The following is a 14,938-nucleotide window of genomic DNA, read 5'->3' as shown; positions in this document are numbered from 1 at the left end:
CTATTTCCTGTAAATGCCTGCAAGAAAATGAATCTCAGGGTAGTACATGGTGACATACACAGTACCTTTTTACTTTTACTTTTGAATTTTTTTGAGCTTCTTCCCCTCTGCCGTCAGGATTCTGAACAGACTACAAACCCATGAACACTACCTCGCCATTCCTCTTCTGCACTATTTTTAATTTTAACTTATAGTAATGTTTATGTCTTGCACTGTACTGGTGCCACAAAACAACAAATTTTATGGCACATGTCAGTAATAATAAACCTTGTCCTGACGAAGGGTCTCGGCCTGAAACGTCGACTGCACCTCTTCCTAGAGATGCTGCCTGGCCTGCTGCGTTCACCAGCAACTTTGATGTGTGTTGCTTGATATTGTTCTTCTATCAGTCAGAACCTGCCAGAACTCGTTTCGTCCGAGGACGGTCTACCTGAGCTACCAAAGGCAGAACACAAAACTAACTGTTACGAGCTTATCAGTAGGGTTTGTCCAGGAGCTGTCTGAGGATGGGAGGAAGGGTTAGTTGTCGGGCTTAGTTTGACTTGGAAAGTCAGGACAAGGTGTTGGGAGCCTCAGGAGTCCTTACTGGGGTTGGGAAGCTGGGTCAGGGTCACGACCCTCAGATTAGGGCACCACAGCAGCATGGGAGTTAGTGCGACACTATCACAGCTCGGGGCATTGGAGTTCGGAGTTCATTCTAATGTCATCTGAGAGGAGTTTGCACATCCTCCTCCGGTTTCTTCCCACAGTCCAAAGACACCGGTTAGAAGGTTAATGAGTCATTGTAAATTGTCCTGTGATTAGGCTAGGATTAAACCAGTGGGTTGCTGGCGACTTGGCTCAAAGAGCCAGGAAAGCTTATGCCACATTGCATCACTCAATAATAAATAAATGAATAAACTAGGATCCAACTAGAAGCTGGATCTGAGCTGAGGGATTGGAGTCAGGCATGGGATGAAAGGAAAATGGAAGAAAATGAAAATAAAGGCAAGTAACACAAAATGTCTGCCTTCAGTGGTCTAGAGGGGAAATTGATTAGTTGCTCATGTCACCTTGATGCATGAGAAACCAGAATCAGCATTGTATCAAAGGTTTCCAGAGCTGTTTAATTTATGGCTTTGCCGAGTCTTCACTTTGTGTTATCACTGAGAGATGTAGCGGGCGATTCAGATCAGCTACAGGGAAGAGTCAGACTGAAACACACTACTTGTAGCATCTGAGAGCAGGTGTTTATGAGAAGGAATGAGCTGCTGCTTAAAGCCTCCACTTCAGTGTTAGTGGGTTGACTTGAATGATTAAAGAGGCTGCAGTGCCCTCTGTAGGAGTCGAGATTGATAATCAACCCTGTACATAATCACGCGAATGAACTTCAGAATCACAGACAAAATACATTACAGAGGAAGTTGAGAAGCTGAGTTATAGGGAAAAGTTACTGTGGAGCCCTGTATCAAATGAACTGCTCTCTCCCATCCTCAAACTATTGAACTGAGTTATTTAGACACAGCTTCCCCTCGACAAATCCATGTAACACAGCAGGTCAGATAGTATATATGAAAAGGAACAAACGGTGGACGTGTTGGGCTGAGAGTCCTCATCAGGACTGGAAAGGAAGGGGGAAGAGGCCAGAATGAGGGGGTGTGAGGAGGGGAAGGAGGGCAAGCTGGCAGGTAAGACCAGGAGAGAGGGCAAGCTGGGCGTGTGGAGGGAGATGAAGTAAGGAGGTGGGAGGTGACGTGTGGAAAAGGTGAAGGGCTGATGAAGGAATGTTGAAGAGGAGAGTGGACCCTGGGGGAAAGGAACGGAGGAGAGGCACAAGGAGGGAGGAGATAGGCAGGTGAGAAGAGAAAGGGGCAAGAGCAAAACAAGACTGTGGAACAGAAAAGAAGCGAAAGGGGAGAGGGACGATATTACTGGAATGTTGACAGTCCATGATTAACTTGTACATTTTCAGTGAAGGTTTATAGTGAGCCCTAGAAATGGATTCCAATATTTTCCCTGCAGTGATGCTAAACTAACTGGCTGGTGATTACTCAACTTCTTCCATTCCCCTTTACGGGTATCACATTTACAGACCCCCAATCTTCTGGTACCCAAGGAGTCGAGAGAGATGGAGCAACTGTAATCCAGAGCTCCACAATGCCTCCCTTGTTCCTTTTAACAGCCTGAGATAACCACTTTCAAAGGTACTAAATCCCTTACACTTCCTCTTGTACCATACTTATCCCATCCAATCTTTCACACACATCCTCCTTAACTACCACATCACAACCCAACCCTGAGTCCCCACAACATTCTTAAGGACTAAGGACCTCAGCATATCCACTGCCTGCCAATATAATGATCATTGGTTCCGAAATTATTCTGTTTATGTGCACACAAAACATTTCTGGATTGTCCTTGACTTGACTTTTCACACCTCTGATTTTTTTTCTTAAGTTTCCCTTTCCATTCCACTCTTACACTTCCAATATTCTTCAACGAGCCTGATCTTGGATTTGTTTTGGGTTTACCTGATCCTTCATGAGTCTAGGCATTGGGAATTGGTTTTGGCAGCCCTGCCATCATAGTAATTCAGGAATCATGGGCTCTCTGGGATGTTTCTCACAAATTACATCCCAGGCAATGAGGTCCCCTATATTATCAGTGCCACAGGGAGAAAATGTAGCCACAACTGGACAAAGCACAACATCTGACACATTGAGGGATTTAATGGAGCTTTGATTTTGTTTTGTTTTTGGAAATTAATTGCTAGATAGGGAGAGGGACGATGGAGGGGGAGGGGTAAACAGAAAGCGAGGAGTAGACAGAGAGAGGGAAGCAATGAGGTAGAGAGGGCTAAAGAGAAAGAGGCAGAGATAGAGAGTGACGATGACGGAGGGACAGAGGTTTATCCTCTTGCACACATGATGCAGTAATGTAACTCCCATGTTCAACATCCAGATATTACCACTGTGGGCATCTCATTGAAACTTACCCAATATTGAAAGGCGTAGATAGAATGGATGTGGAGAGAATGTTTCCAATAGTGGGAGAGTCTAGGATCAGAGGGCACAGCCTCAGAATTGAAGAATGTCCCTTTTTTTATACAGAAATTAGGAGGATTTTCTTTAGCCAGAGGGTGGTGAATGTGTGGAATTCCTTGCCGCAGGTGACTGTGGAGGCCAACTCATTGGGTATATTTAAAGCAGAGGTTGATATGTTCTTGATGAGTTAAAACAAAGGTTCTGGGGAGAAGGCAGGAGAACGGGGGCGTTGAGAGGAAAAATAAATCAGCCATGACTGAATGGCGGAGCAGTCTGGATGGGCCGAGTGGCTTAATTCATCTCCTATGTCTAATGTTCTCTGTTCACCTGGCATATAGTGAGGGTGAATTTCTACACCACTGATGGACTCAGAAGCAGAAACAGTTCACTTAACCCAGCATGCCTGCTCCAACATTCAATTAGGATCATCGACGACTTGACCGTAGCCCTCTGTTTTTCTAAGCTCCATGTACCTATCCAGGAATCTCTTAAAAGACCCTATCATATCCGCTTCCACCGCCGCCGCCAGCAGACCATTCCACACACTCACCACTCTCTGCGTAAAAAACTTACCCCTGACATCTCCTCTGTATCTACTTCCAAGCACCTTAAATCTGTGCCCTCTCGTGCTAGCCATTTCAGCCCTGGGAAATAGCTTCTGACTAGCCACATGATCAATGCCTCTCATCATCTTATACACCTCTATCAGGTCACCTCTCATCCTCCATCGCTCCAAGGAGAAAAGGCCGAGTTCACTCAACCTATTCTCATAAGGCATGTTCCCCAATCCAGGCAACATCCTTGTAAATCTCCTCTGCACCCTTTCTACGGCTTCCACATCCTTCCGATAGTGAGGGGACCAGAACTGAGCACAGTACTCCAAGTGGGGTCTGACCAGGGGCCTATATAGCTGCAAGTGTATACCTCTTGACTCCTAAACTCAATCCCACGATTGATGAAGGCCAATGCACTGTATGCCTTCTTATCCAGTGTCAAACTGCACAGCAGCTTTGAGTGTCCTATGGACTTGGACCCGAAGATCTTTCTGATCCTCCACCCTGCTAAGAGTCTTACCATTAATTCTATGTTCTGTCATCATATTCGACCTACCAAAATGAACCAACTCACACTTATATGGGTTGAACTCCATCTGCCACTTCTAAGCCCAGTTTTGCATCCCATCAATGTCCCGCTGTAACCTCTGACAGCCCTCCACACTATCCACAACACCCCCAACCTTTGTGTCATCAGCAAATTTACTAACCCATCCCTCCACTTCCTCATCCAGGTCATTTATAAAAATCATGAAGAGAAGGGGTCCCAGAACAAATCCCTGAGGCACACCACTGGTCACTGACCTCCATGCAGAATACGACCCGTCTACCACCACACTTTGCCTTCTGTGGGCAAGCCAGTTCTGGATCCACAAAGCAATGTCCCCTTGGATCAGGAGTTGGTCATCTGGCCTGGCGAGCCTGCTCCACCATTCAATAAGATCATAGCTACTCTGGCTATGCACTCAGCTCCACCTGCCTGCCTTTTCTGCTTAACCCTTAGTTCCACAGCTATACGAAAATCCATCAAACTGCGCCTTAAATTTATCCAACGAGGTAGCCAATATGCTTCCCTGGGCAGACCCACTGAGAGAAAAAAAATAGCATCCTCTGGAAATGGATTGTCTCACGAGAGGAAACATCCTTTCCACACCAACCTTGTTATATGTTTCAAAGTTCAGAGAAAATTTATCAAAGTACGTTTGTATATGTCACTATATAGTATATGTCACTATAAGGAATCTGCAGAGGTTCAGCATGTCATCAGAAACTTGACAAACTTCTACTGATGTGTGGTGGAAAGTGTATTGACTGGCTGTATCAAGGCCTGGTATGGGAACACCAATGCCTTTGAGCAGAAAATCTTACAAAAGGTAGTGGATCTGACGCAGAACATCATGGATAAGGCCCTCCCAACCATTGAGCACATCTATATGAAACATTGTTGTAGGAAGGCAGCATCCATCATCAAAGACCCTCAACATCCAGGCCATCCTCTTTTCTCGCTGCTGCCATCAGGTAGAAGGTACAAGAGCCTAAGGATTCGTACCGCCAGGTTCAAGAACAGTTACTACCCCTCACCCCTCAGGCTCCTGAGCAAAAGAGCCACACTTCTTCAAAAGAACTACACTTCTATATCTGGTGTTCCCACAACCAATGGCCTCACTTTAAGGGCTCTTTATCTTGTTATATTATACGCTCATTTTTTTTTATTGCTATTTATTTATATCTGCATTTGCACAGTTTGTTGTTCATTGATCCTGTTTCCATTTGCTGGGTATGCCCACAGGAAAAAAAATCTCAGGGTTGTATGGGGTGACATATATATACATACTCTGATAATAAATTTACTTTGAACCTTGAGATTCATTTTCTTGCAAGCATTTACAGGAAAATAATGAATACAATAGAATTCATGAAAGCAACTATACATGAACAATTGTGCAAATAATTTAAAAGTAAATATTGAGAACAGAGTAAATCAAATTTCTCCTCATCCTCCTAAACTGAAATGGATAAGCCTAACATATCCAACCATTCTTCACAAGGCAACTCCCTGAATAGGAAAGCTTGTTTGAACTGTTTCCCACACTTCCATATTGCTCCTTGAATAAGGAGACCGATATGGGGCACGTTTTCCAGGGGCATCTCACCAATGTCCTATATAACTGAGACATAGCCTCCCTGCCATTGCACTCAATTCCCCTTACATAAAACGATAACCTTCCCCTAGCTTTCCAATTACTGACTGTACTTGCACATTATGCACAGGAACATTCGGATCCCTCTGCATCACAGAGCTCTACAATCTGTTACCATTTAGATAATAGACCTGTTTTTTTTAATATAATTTTTCTTCCAAAGTGGACAATTTTTCATTTCCAACATTATGCTCCATTTGGCAAATCTTTGTCTACCTACTTAGTCTTCGGCATCACTTTGTAGGCTCTTAGCAACATTTCACTAATCACTTTCCCATTTTTTTCTTGGTGCGCATTCTGCACCCATACCTTTGCTACCTTCATCCAAGTAATTTATATTCTAAAATGAGGCCATTCATAAGAAAAGCTGAGAATTACTTATCTGTTCAAAGGATACTGGATCTGTGAAACTTTTACCCACAAGAAGCAGTGCAGATACTTACAAGGAAAGCAATGCCTTTACTTCTTCAGAAGGCTAAGGAAACTTCTCAGGTCCAAAATACATTCAGTGGCCACTTTATTAGGCACAAGAGTGGAACTTGGTGTGGTCTCCTGCTGTAACCCATCCACTTCAAGGTTCAATGTATTGTGCGTTCAGAGAAACTCTTCTGCACACCATTGTTGTAACGCGTGGTTATTTGAGTTACTGTTGCCTTCCTGTCACTTTCACACCCTGCCCACTCTCCTCCGATCTTCCTCATCAACAAGGCATTTTTACCCACAGAACTGCCGCTCATTGGGCTTTTTTTTTGTTTTTGTTTTTTGCATCATTCTTTGTAAACTCTAGAGACTGCTGTACGTGAAAATCCCAGGAGATCAGCAGCTTTTGAGTTACTCAAACCACCCCATCTGGTACCAACAACCATTCCACAGTCAAAGTCACTGAGGTCACATTTCTTCTACATCCTGATGTTTGGTCTGAACAACAACTGAACTTCTTGACCATGTCTCCATGCTTACTGCCACATGAATGGTTGATTAGATATTTGCAGTTAGGAAGAATACAGGTAATAAAAATGCCACTGAGTGTATATTAGATTATCTAAAATTAGGTCATTAATGAGAAAGTTAGGAATCGGATATCTGTTTAAAGGATACAGGAAGCGAGGAACTCCTACCTATGAGGTTGTTGCATCATGGCCTGATACGGAAACACCAATGCCCAGAAATGGAAAAGTCTACAAAAAGTGTTGGATACTCTCCAGTCCATCACAGGCAAAGCTCTGCCCACCATTGAACACATCGACAAGGTGTACTGCTACAAGAAAGCAGCACCTATCATCAAGGACCCTTCCCCCCATCATCTAGGCCACACTCTTCTCATGTCTACCATCCGGCTGGAGGTTCAGGAGCCTAAGGTCCCACACCAGGTTTAGGAACAGTTATTACCGCTTAACCATTAGGCTCCTGAACCAACATGGAAAAATACATAAGTTCATTGATTTCATAAATTCTATTTTGTTTCTTTATTTGCCTGTATGTGCCTGCAAAAATGAATCTCAAGGTAGTATATGGTGACATACAAGTACTTTGATGATAAATTTACTTTGAACTTTGAAGAAACAGTGGATGCTTTCAAATGCCAAGAAAGCACACCAATGCCTCTACTTCCTCAGAAGTCTAGGGAAATTTGACAAATCCAATATATGTTTTTACAGATGCATGATAGAAAGATGCATAACATCTCGGTATTGCAACTGCTCTGCACAAGGAATTGCAAGAGCTGTGAACACAGCCCAGTCCATCATGCACACCAACCTCCCCTGCATAGACTCCATCTACATATCCCCCTGTCTCAGGAAATCAAAGAGCCCTCCCGATCATTCCCTCTTTTGCCCCTTCCCATCAGAAGATACAAAGACTAGAGAACGCATACCAGTAGACTGAAGGACAGCTTCTATCTCAATGTTATCAAACTCTTGAACCCCATATTCCGTTTGGGAGGCCGCCAACCTATTCTGCTGATCTGTAGCATACACCTGCCATGACTCTATCACATAATACTCTTACTACAAAAGCCTGAAAACATATTCCACCAGGCTTAGGGACCGCTTCTATCTCACTGTTATCAGATTCTTAAATGGACCTCTCGGCCTCACCATCTATCTCATTATGTAATGATTTGATCTGTATAAACATTATGCAAGAAAATCTTTTCAATGTACCTTTGCTACACGTGACCATAATAAACCAATTCCATGTCCTGTAATACATTTGGCTGATAGAAATACATAAATCTCAAAATTAACTTTTGGTGACCTGCTCTAATTCCCTCTCCCTCCAGAAGTTCTTTGCCCATCCTCTCTAAATGCCTCTCCTTCCCTCTTTAATTCTCTCTCCCTCCCTCTCCACAGGATCCAGGAACTCCTTTATGTAAGATCTCCCAGTGGCTTCTCAGAAAGGCACAATTGCACAAATCAATACAGCACAATTCCCTCGGAATGTTTAATCTGAAGAAATTCTGCTGTCAAGTGACTGCCAATTTTTCTTATTCTGTTCAGAGTGATATATAAACTCTCCATCACCCCAGTCTTTGCCTGCTGTAATAAAGGTTGCAGAAAGCGGTTGATAACTATCTTGTGTGAAGAAATGGAGACGGGTCACGTCTGTCACCAGGCATAATGTTGGACCTCTCAATAAGCCTAGGAACAGGAGTAGGTAATACATTAACTGGTTGGTCAGGTCTCCAAAATGTAACTTTAAACCAGAAATACAAACAATTCCAATCTCCAGAGATGCTCCAGGAATTAAAGATTAATGCCCAGGTCACTGCTCCCAGCAAACAGATGCATTAACATGCTTGTCGCTCCCATTCAATTGGGACTGAGATAGGGAATGTGCCTGCCTGACTGAGCGAGAATCGTCCTTCACATTGGCTGTGGGAACAGGTGGCACAAGGACAGGCACGTCAGGCAGCCAATCGTGTGAGCTGGTTTGGGAGAGGGGCGGTATGCAAGCAGGAGAGGAGAAGAAACAGGAGGTCATGTGATTAAGCCTCCAGTGTCGACCCATTTGATTCACCAATGAAACTGAATGTGAACAATTGCAGCTGGGGAAGATGGAGACACAAAGGAGGATTTTCTTTTATAAACAGTGATGAAATAATGCATAAATGGGCAGAAATCTACTTTACCTAAGCTTTTCAAATGAAATCAAAACAATCCATCAGTTTGGAGTTAATTAAAGCTGCCTCCAACATTTTTCCCACTACCAACAGCAGATTATCCAATCACCACAAACATTGCTACTTGTAGGAGATTGTTGTGCAATAAATAAGAGTAAGCTTGCAGAGAACATAAAAGCTGACTGTAACTTCTTCTATTGATATGAGAAGACACCTGTAGGTTCTTTAGAGAAATGATGGAATTTATAATAGGGAACAAAGAAATGGCAAACAAATCCAAATATATGCTTTGGATTCTGTCTGCCCAATGAGGATATACGCTCAGTAGCCACCGTGTTAGACACAGGAGTGAACCACAGGGGTGATATTCTGCTGCTGTAGCCCATCCACTTCAAAGTTCAAAGTGTTGTGCATTCAGAGGTGTTTTTTTGCATGTCACGCTGTAACGTGTGCTTATTTGAGTTACTATCACCTTCCTGTAAGTTTGAACCAGTCTGGCCATTCTCTGATCTCACAGGACTGCCGTTCATTGCATGAGTTTTGCTTTCCGCTCATTCTTTGTAAACTCCAGAGACTGTTGTGAATTAGAATCTATTAAATATCACAGATATATGTTGTGAAATGTGTTGTTTTGTAGCAGCAGTACCTTACAATATATAATAATAAAAAATATAAATTGCAATAAGAAATATATATTATATATATTGCAATAATAAATATTTATTATATAGTATTGCAATAATAAATATATATATAATTCAATTAAGTAAGTTGTGCAAAAAAAAGGTAAGATAGTGTTCTTAGGTTCATTGTCCACTCAGAAATCTGACAGTGGAAGGGAAGAAGCTGTTCCTGTAACGTTGAGTGTGTAACTTTGGGCTCCGGAACCTCCTCCGTGACGGTAGTAATGAGAAGAGGCCATGTTCTGGGCGATGAGGGTCCTTAATGATGGATGCCATGCTCTTAAGGCATCACCTTTTGCAGGTGTCCTCACTGCTGGGGAGGCTGGAGCCCACGATGGAGCTCACTGAGTTCACAACCGTCTGCAGGTTTTTCCATTCCTGTGCAGTGGCCCCTCTATCAGACAGTGACGCAGCCAGTCAGAATACTGTCCACAGTACACCTGTACAGGTTTGCAAGTGTCTTTAGTGACATACCAAATCTCCTCAAACTCCTCATGAAACTTAGCCACTGTCATGTCTTCTTTGTAATTGCATCAATATGTTGGACCTAGGGTAGATCTTCAGAGATGTTGATGCCCAGGAACTTGAGACTGTTCACTCTTCCCACTGCTGATCCCTCGATGAGGACTGGTGCGTGTTTTCTCGACTCCCCCTTCCTGAAGTCCACAATTGATTCTTTGCTCTTAGCAATGTTACTACAACATTCAACCAGCTGTTTTATCTCACTCCTGTACACCTCTTCATCACCATCTGAAATTCTGCCAACAATAATTGAGTCATCAGCAAACTCAGTTTGAGCCTAACCGCACAGTCATGGGTATAGAGAGTAGGGCAGAGGGCTAAGCACACACCCCTGAGGTGCCCCTGTGTTGACTGTCAGTGAGGAGATACTATTTGTGATCCACACCGTCTATGGTCTCCCAGTGAGGAAGTCAAGGATCCAGTTGCAGAGGAAGGTACAGAGGCCCAGGTTTCGGAGTGTGTTGATTGGAACTGAGGGTAAGATGGCATTGAATGCTGGCCTGTAAACAATATACAGGAGCCTGACACGTATTGCTATTTTCCTGTTCATCCAAGGCTGAGTGGAGAGCCAGTGAGATTGCATCTGCTGCAGACCTACTGTGGCGATAGGCAAAGTGCAGTGGACCCAGGTCCCTGCTGAGGCAGGAGTTGATCCTGGCCATCATCAAACTCTCAAAGCACTCCATCACGGTAGATGTGAGTGTAACTGGGCAATAGTTGTCGAGGCAGCTCACTCTTCTCTTCTTGGGCACTGGTAAGATGGCCACCCTTTTGAAGGTAACCTCCCAGTGCAGGAATGAGAGATTGAAGATGAAAGTTGAGATTGAACACTTCCACCTCTGGTTGGCACAGGTCTTCAGTGCTCTACCAGGAACACCATCAGGGCCTGACACCTTGTGAAGGTTCACCCTCCTGAAAGAAGCCACATCGGCCTCCAGTTCAGAGATCACGGGGTCACCAGATGCTGCAGGGATTCGCACAGCTGTAGTTTTACTCTCCTTTTCAAAGCGTGCTGAAAGGGCATTGAGCTAATCTGGGAGTGGAGAATCACTGCCATTCATTATCGCCTTGTAGGAAGCAATGGCCTGCAAACCCTGCCAGAGCTGACATGCATCCAATTCCATCTCTAATCTCAAAATAACCTTCGCAGGTTGTCCCTGGGCTTTTTTTTATTTATATATATATATATATAGATCTGGTTCATCTGTCTTGAATGCCACACATCTGGCCCTCAGGAGACTATGAAACTCCTGGTTCATCCACAGCTTTTGGTTTGGGTATGTCTGGTATGTTGTCAAAGGCACACAATCAACCACACAGGTCTTGATGATGTTGGTGACAACTGTGGTGTATTCATTTACATTTGAAGATGAGTCTCTGCATATTGCCCAGTCCATCAATTCAAAGTAGCCCTGTAAGCACTCTTCTGCCTCCCTTGACCATACCTTCTTGATCCTCACCACCGGTGCATTGGCCTTCACACCCGGAGTATAAGTTCAGCCAGGTGATCAGACTTTCCAAGTGAGAGCATGGGATGGCATGGTCAGCATTCCTGATGCTGGCATAACAATGGTCGAGTGTGCTGGCTCCTCTGATTCCACAGGTGATATGTTGGTGGTAGTTGCCTAGATACTTCCTTAAGCTGGCCTGGTTGAAATCCCACATGAAGATAGGGATGGCATCAGGGTGTACTGTTTCGTGACTGCTGATCCAGAGCCTGTCTGATATGACATTGGCTCGAGGTGGAACATACACCACCACCAGGATGATGGTAGAAAACGCCCTTGGCGGATATAATGGATGACCTTGACCACTAGATGTTCTAGGTCGGTTGAGTGGGACTGAGGCAGAACCAGCATGTCTGTGCACCACGACAAGTTAACGATAAAGCATACTCCACCTCCTCTACCTTTTAAAAGACTGAGCTGTCCTGTCTTCGTGCAGAATTGTGAAGCCATCGGTCTGCAGCACTGTGTCCAAAATGGCAAGTGTGAACCATATTTCCATGAGCCGTGCTCATGTGAGTGAAAATCCCAGGAGATCAGTGGCTTCTGAGATGCTCAAACCACCCCATCTGGCACCAACAATCCCTCCACGGTCAAAGTCACTTAGGTCACATTTCTTCCCCATTCTGATGTTTGGTCTGAACAACAACTGAACCTCTTGACCACGTCTGCGTGCTTTTACGCATTGTGTTGCTGCCACATGATTGGCTGATTAAATATTTGCATTAATAAACAGGTGTACAGGTATACTTAGTAAAGTGGCCACTGAGTGTTTATACCTTCCCAGAGATGATGGGAGACACAAGGTCTCATAAGGATGAACCAAATGAAATTGGTACTGGTGAGAAAGTGGTTTAAGGGGAGATGAAGGGATTAAAGACTGATAGATATATATTTTATGCCTTACACTGTCCTGCTGCCACAGAACAACACATTTCGTAACTTACTACATGTCAGCGATAATAAACCTGATTCCAATTCTAACCAATCTCCTCAGAAGTACAAGCAGTTCCTCAAAATAAATGAATTCCTTCTTGAACTAGTTGCAGACAACACTTCTGTGATTGCCTTGTTCTGTAAATCAAAGTGTCATTATTATAGCACATCTCTAAATATGGTGCTGCGACATTGCATTTGAGAGAATAAGATCTCTCTGTACTCAGTGCAATGCCATTGCGTGAACATGTTCTATTGCCACTGGGTCAGAACCATCAAACTCCCTCCCAGCAGCAAAATGGGAGCACCTTCAACACGGAGACTGCAATGCTTGAAGGAGTGATGCACTATCAATTACTCCAAAAGACTGGAAGTAGAGCAAATACTGAAAGGCTTTTATTAACAGTGAATGGACCCACGTCCATGCTGTGTCTGTCCTGGACTGAGGGAGGAGCAATGGCACAATCGCCTTTATTCAGGGGTCTGTGGGAGGAGCCACAGGAGCAGTCAGCAGAGGGGCATGTCCAGGCATGTCCAGACAGCTAACCCAGTTACAGCCTAAGGAGGTGGCTCAGTGGTAACCAGGGATGATCAATAGATGCTGGCCTTATCAGCCATGCCCCGCACCCCGCAGATGACACTTTCATCAAACAGGGAATGTCAAAGGGATTAATTGTCACACATTCAGCACAAGAGTGCCTCGCGAAGAGATGAGACCTCTTCAATTCTATCACAAAACAAATTTATCCTCCATCTTGAAACGAGTACCAATGGAGCGGAAAAATTGCAGATGCTATAAACATAGAACTCTAGAACCGAGGTCAGGCCCTGCGGCCCACAATTCTGTGCCAACCTTATAAACCCTTCAGTCTAACCCTTCCCTCCCACATAGCCCTCCATTTTTCTTTCATCCATGTGCCTAAATGTCCTTATTGTATCTGCTTGTACCACCACTCTTGGCAGGGTGTTCCAAACACCATTATGTAAAAAACTTCCCTCTGACTTCCCCCTTACACTTTCCTCCAATCACCTTAAAGTTATGCACCCTCATACTAGCCATTTCCACTCTGGGAAAATGTTTCTGGCTGTCCTCTTGACCTATGCTTCTTATCATCTTGCACACCTCCATTAAGTCACCTCTCATCCTCCTTCGCTCCAAAGTGAAAACCCCTAGCTCAGTTGACCTGTCCTCATCAGACATGCTCTATAGTCCAGACAGCATCCTGGTAAGTCTCTGCACCCTCTCTCTGAAGCTTTCACATCCTTCCTATAATGAGGTGACCAGAACTGAACACTATATTCCACATGTGATCTAAGCAGAGTTTTATAGCACTACAACATTACCTCACAACTGAGAAGAGAGAAACAGAGTTAGTATCTCAGCTCGATGCCTGACCTGGTGAATGCTCCCAGCATTTTCTGTTTAGCCCCACTAATTCTAACTTTGATTGAAGTACATCTCAAAATTAACTCTACATGGGGGATGTCAGATTCTCGGAATCAATAGACAAGGCCTCCAAGGTAAAGTTCTGAACAAGCAGCAGTTGAAACTCCGGTAGTGTCGTTATTAACTCCAAGAGCTGGTCACCAAAGATTGGCACTGCTGTCGGATTAAGGAGCTCAGCTCCTACGCGTACGCCCGGTTCTGGACTCACCTCTGACTTCGCTGGAGAACTGGGCAGAGTGTCTGGTCACAAACAGCCGCAGCTGCTGGTCAAGGTCAAAGGCAGCGAGATCAACGTCCCAGGAGCGGACACCTAGGGGGAGGGGTGGTGGGGAATTAAAGATAAAGAATTGTCAGCTATTTTGTACGTCTGTTACAAGGAAGAATTGTGGAACCAAAAAGCATAAGAAATAGAAGCTAGAGTAAGCCATTCAGCCCCTCCTGCCTGCTCTCCCATTTGATAATATTATGGCTGATCTTACGCCTCAGTGACACTTCCCTGCAATTACACCATAAGCCACAGGAGCAGACCTGGTATGTAACCTTTCATGCCCAGACTAATCAAGAATCTCTCACCCTCTGCTTTAAATATACCCAATGCCTTGGCCTCCACAGATTCAGCACCCTCTGGCGAAAGAAACTCCTCCTTATCTCTGTTCTATAGGAACATCCTTCTGTTCTGAGATTGTGCACTCTGGTCCGAGATTCGCTCACTGTAGGAAATACCCTCTCTAGATCCACCATCTAGGCCTTTTAACCCTGTGCTCTTGACTTCTTTAAGGTGGAGTCTAGGGGGTCCAAATCCTTACGTCTCTGAAAGTGGCCGCAAAAATCAACAGGATTCTAAAGAAGGCATACAACATGTTTGCCTCTAAGAGCTATGACATTGGGTTCAAAAGTCGGGAAGTCACAGCTTTATAAAACTCCAGTTAGGTTGCATCTGGGG

General features: G+C 44.2%; 1 protein-coding gene and 1 long non-coding RNA gene across 3 annotated transcripts in view; one reads left to right on the top strand and one right to left on the bottom strand.

Annotated features, from left to right (window-relative positions):
• Positions 1–14,938, top strand: part of LOC134358594 (uncharacterized) — an 86,541-nt gene that overhangs the window by 29,596 nt on the left and 42,007 nt on the right. The gene's annotated exons all lie outside the window — the stretch shown is intronic.
• Positions 1–14,938, bottom strand: part of LOC134358588 (microtubule-associated protein 1A-like) — a 181,281-nt gene that overhangs the window by 127,220 nt on the left and 39,123 nt on the right. For both annotated transcript variants that reach the window (XM_063070990.1, XM_063070991.1), the window contains exon 2: positions 14,204–14,305. The gene's annotated coding sequence lies outside the window, so the exon portion shown is untranslated. The remainder of the gene's footprint in view (positions 1–14,203; positions 14,306–14,938) is intronic.

This window comes from Mobula hypostoma, chromosome 18 (assembly GCF_963921235.1).
Source record: "Mobula hypostoma chromosome 18, sMobHyp1.1, whole genome shotgun sequence".
Lineage (NCBI taxonomy): Eukaryota > Metazoa > Chordata > Chondrichthyes > Myliobatiformes > Myliobatidae > Mobula > Mobula hypostoma.
Note: the sequence above shows the minus strand (reverse complement) of the source record. Positions and strands in the feature narration are given on the sequence as shown.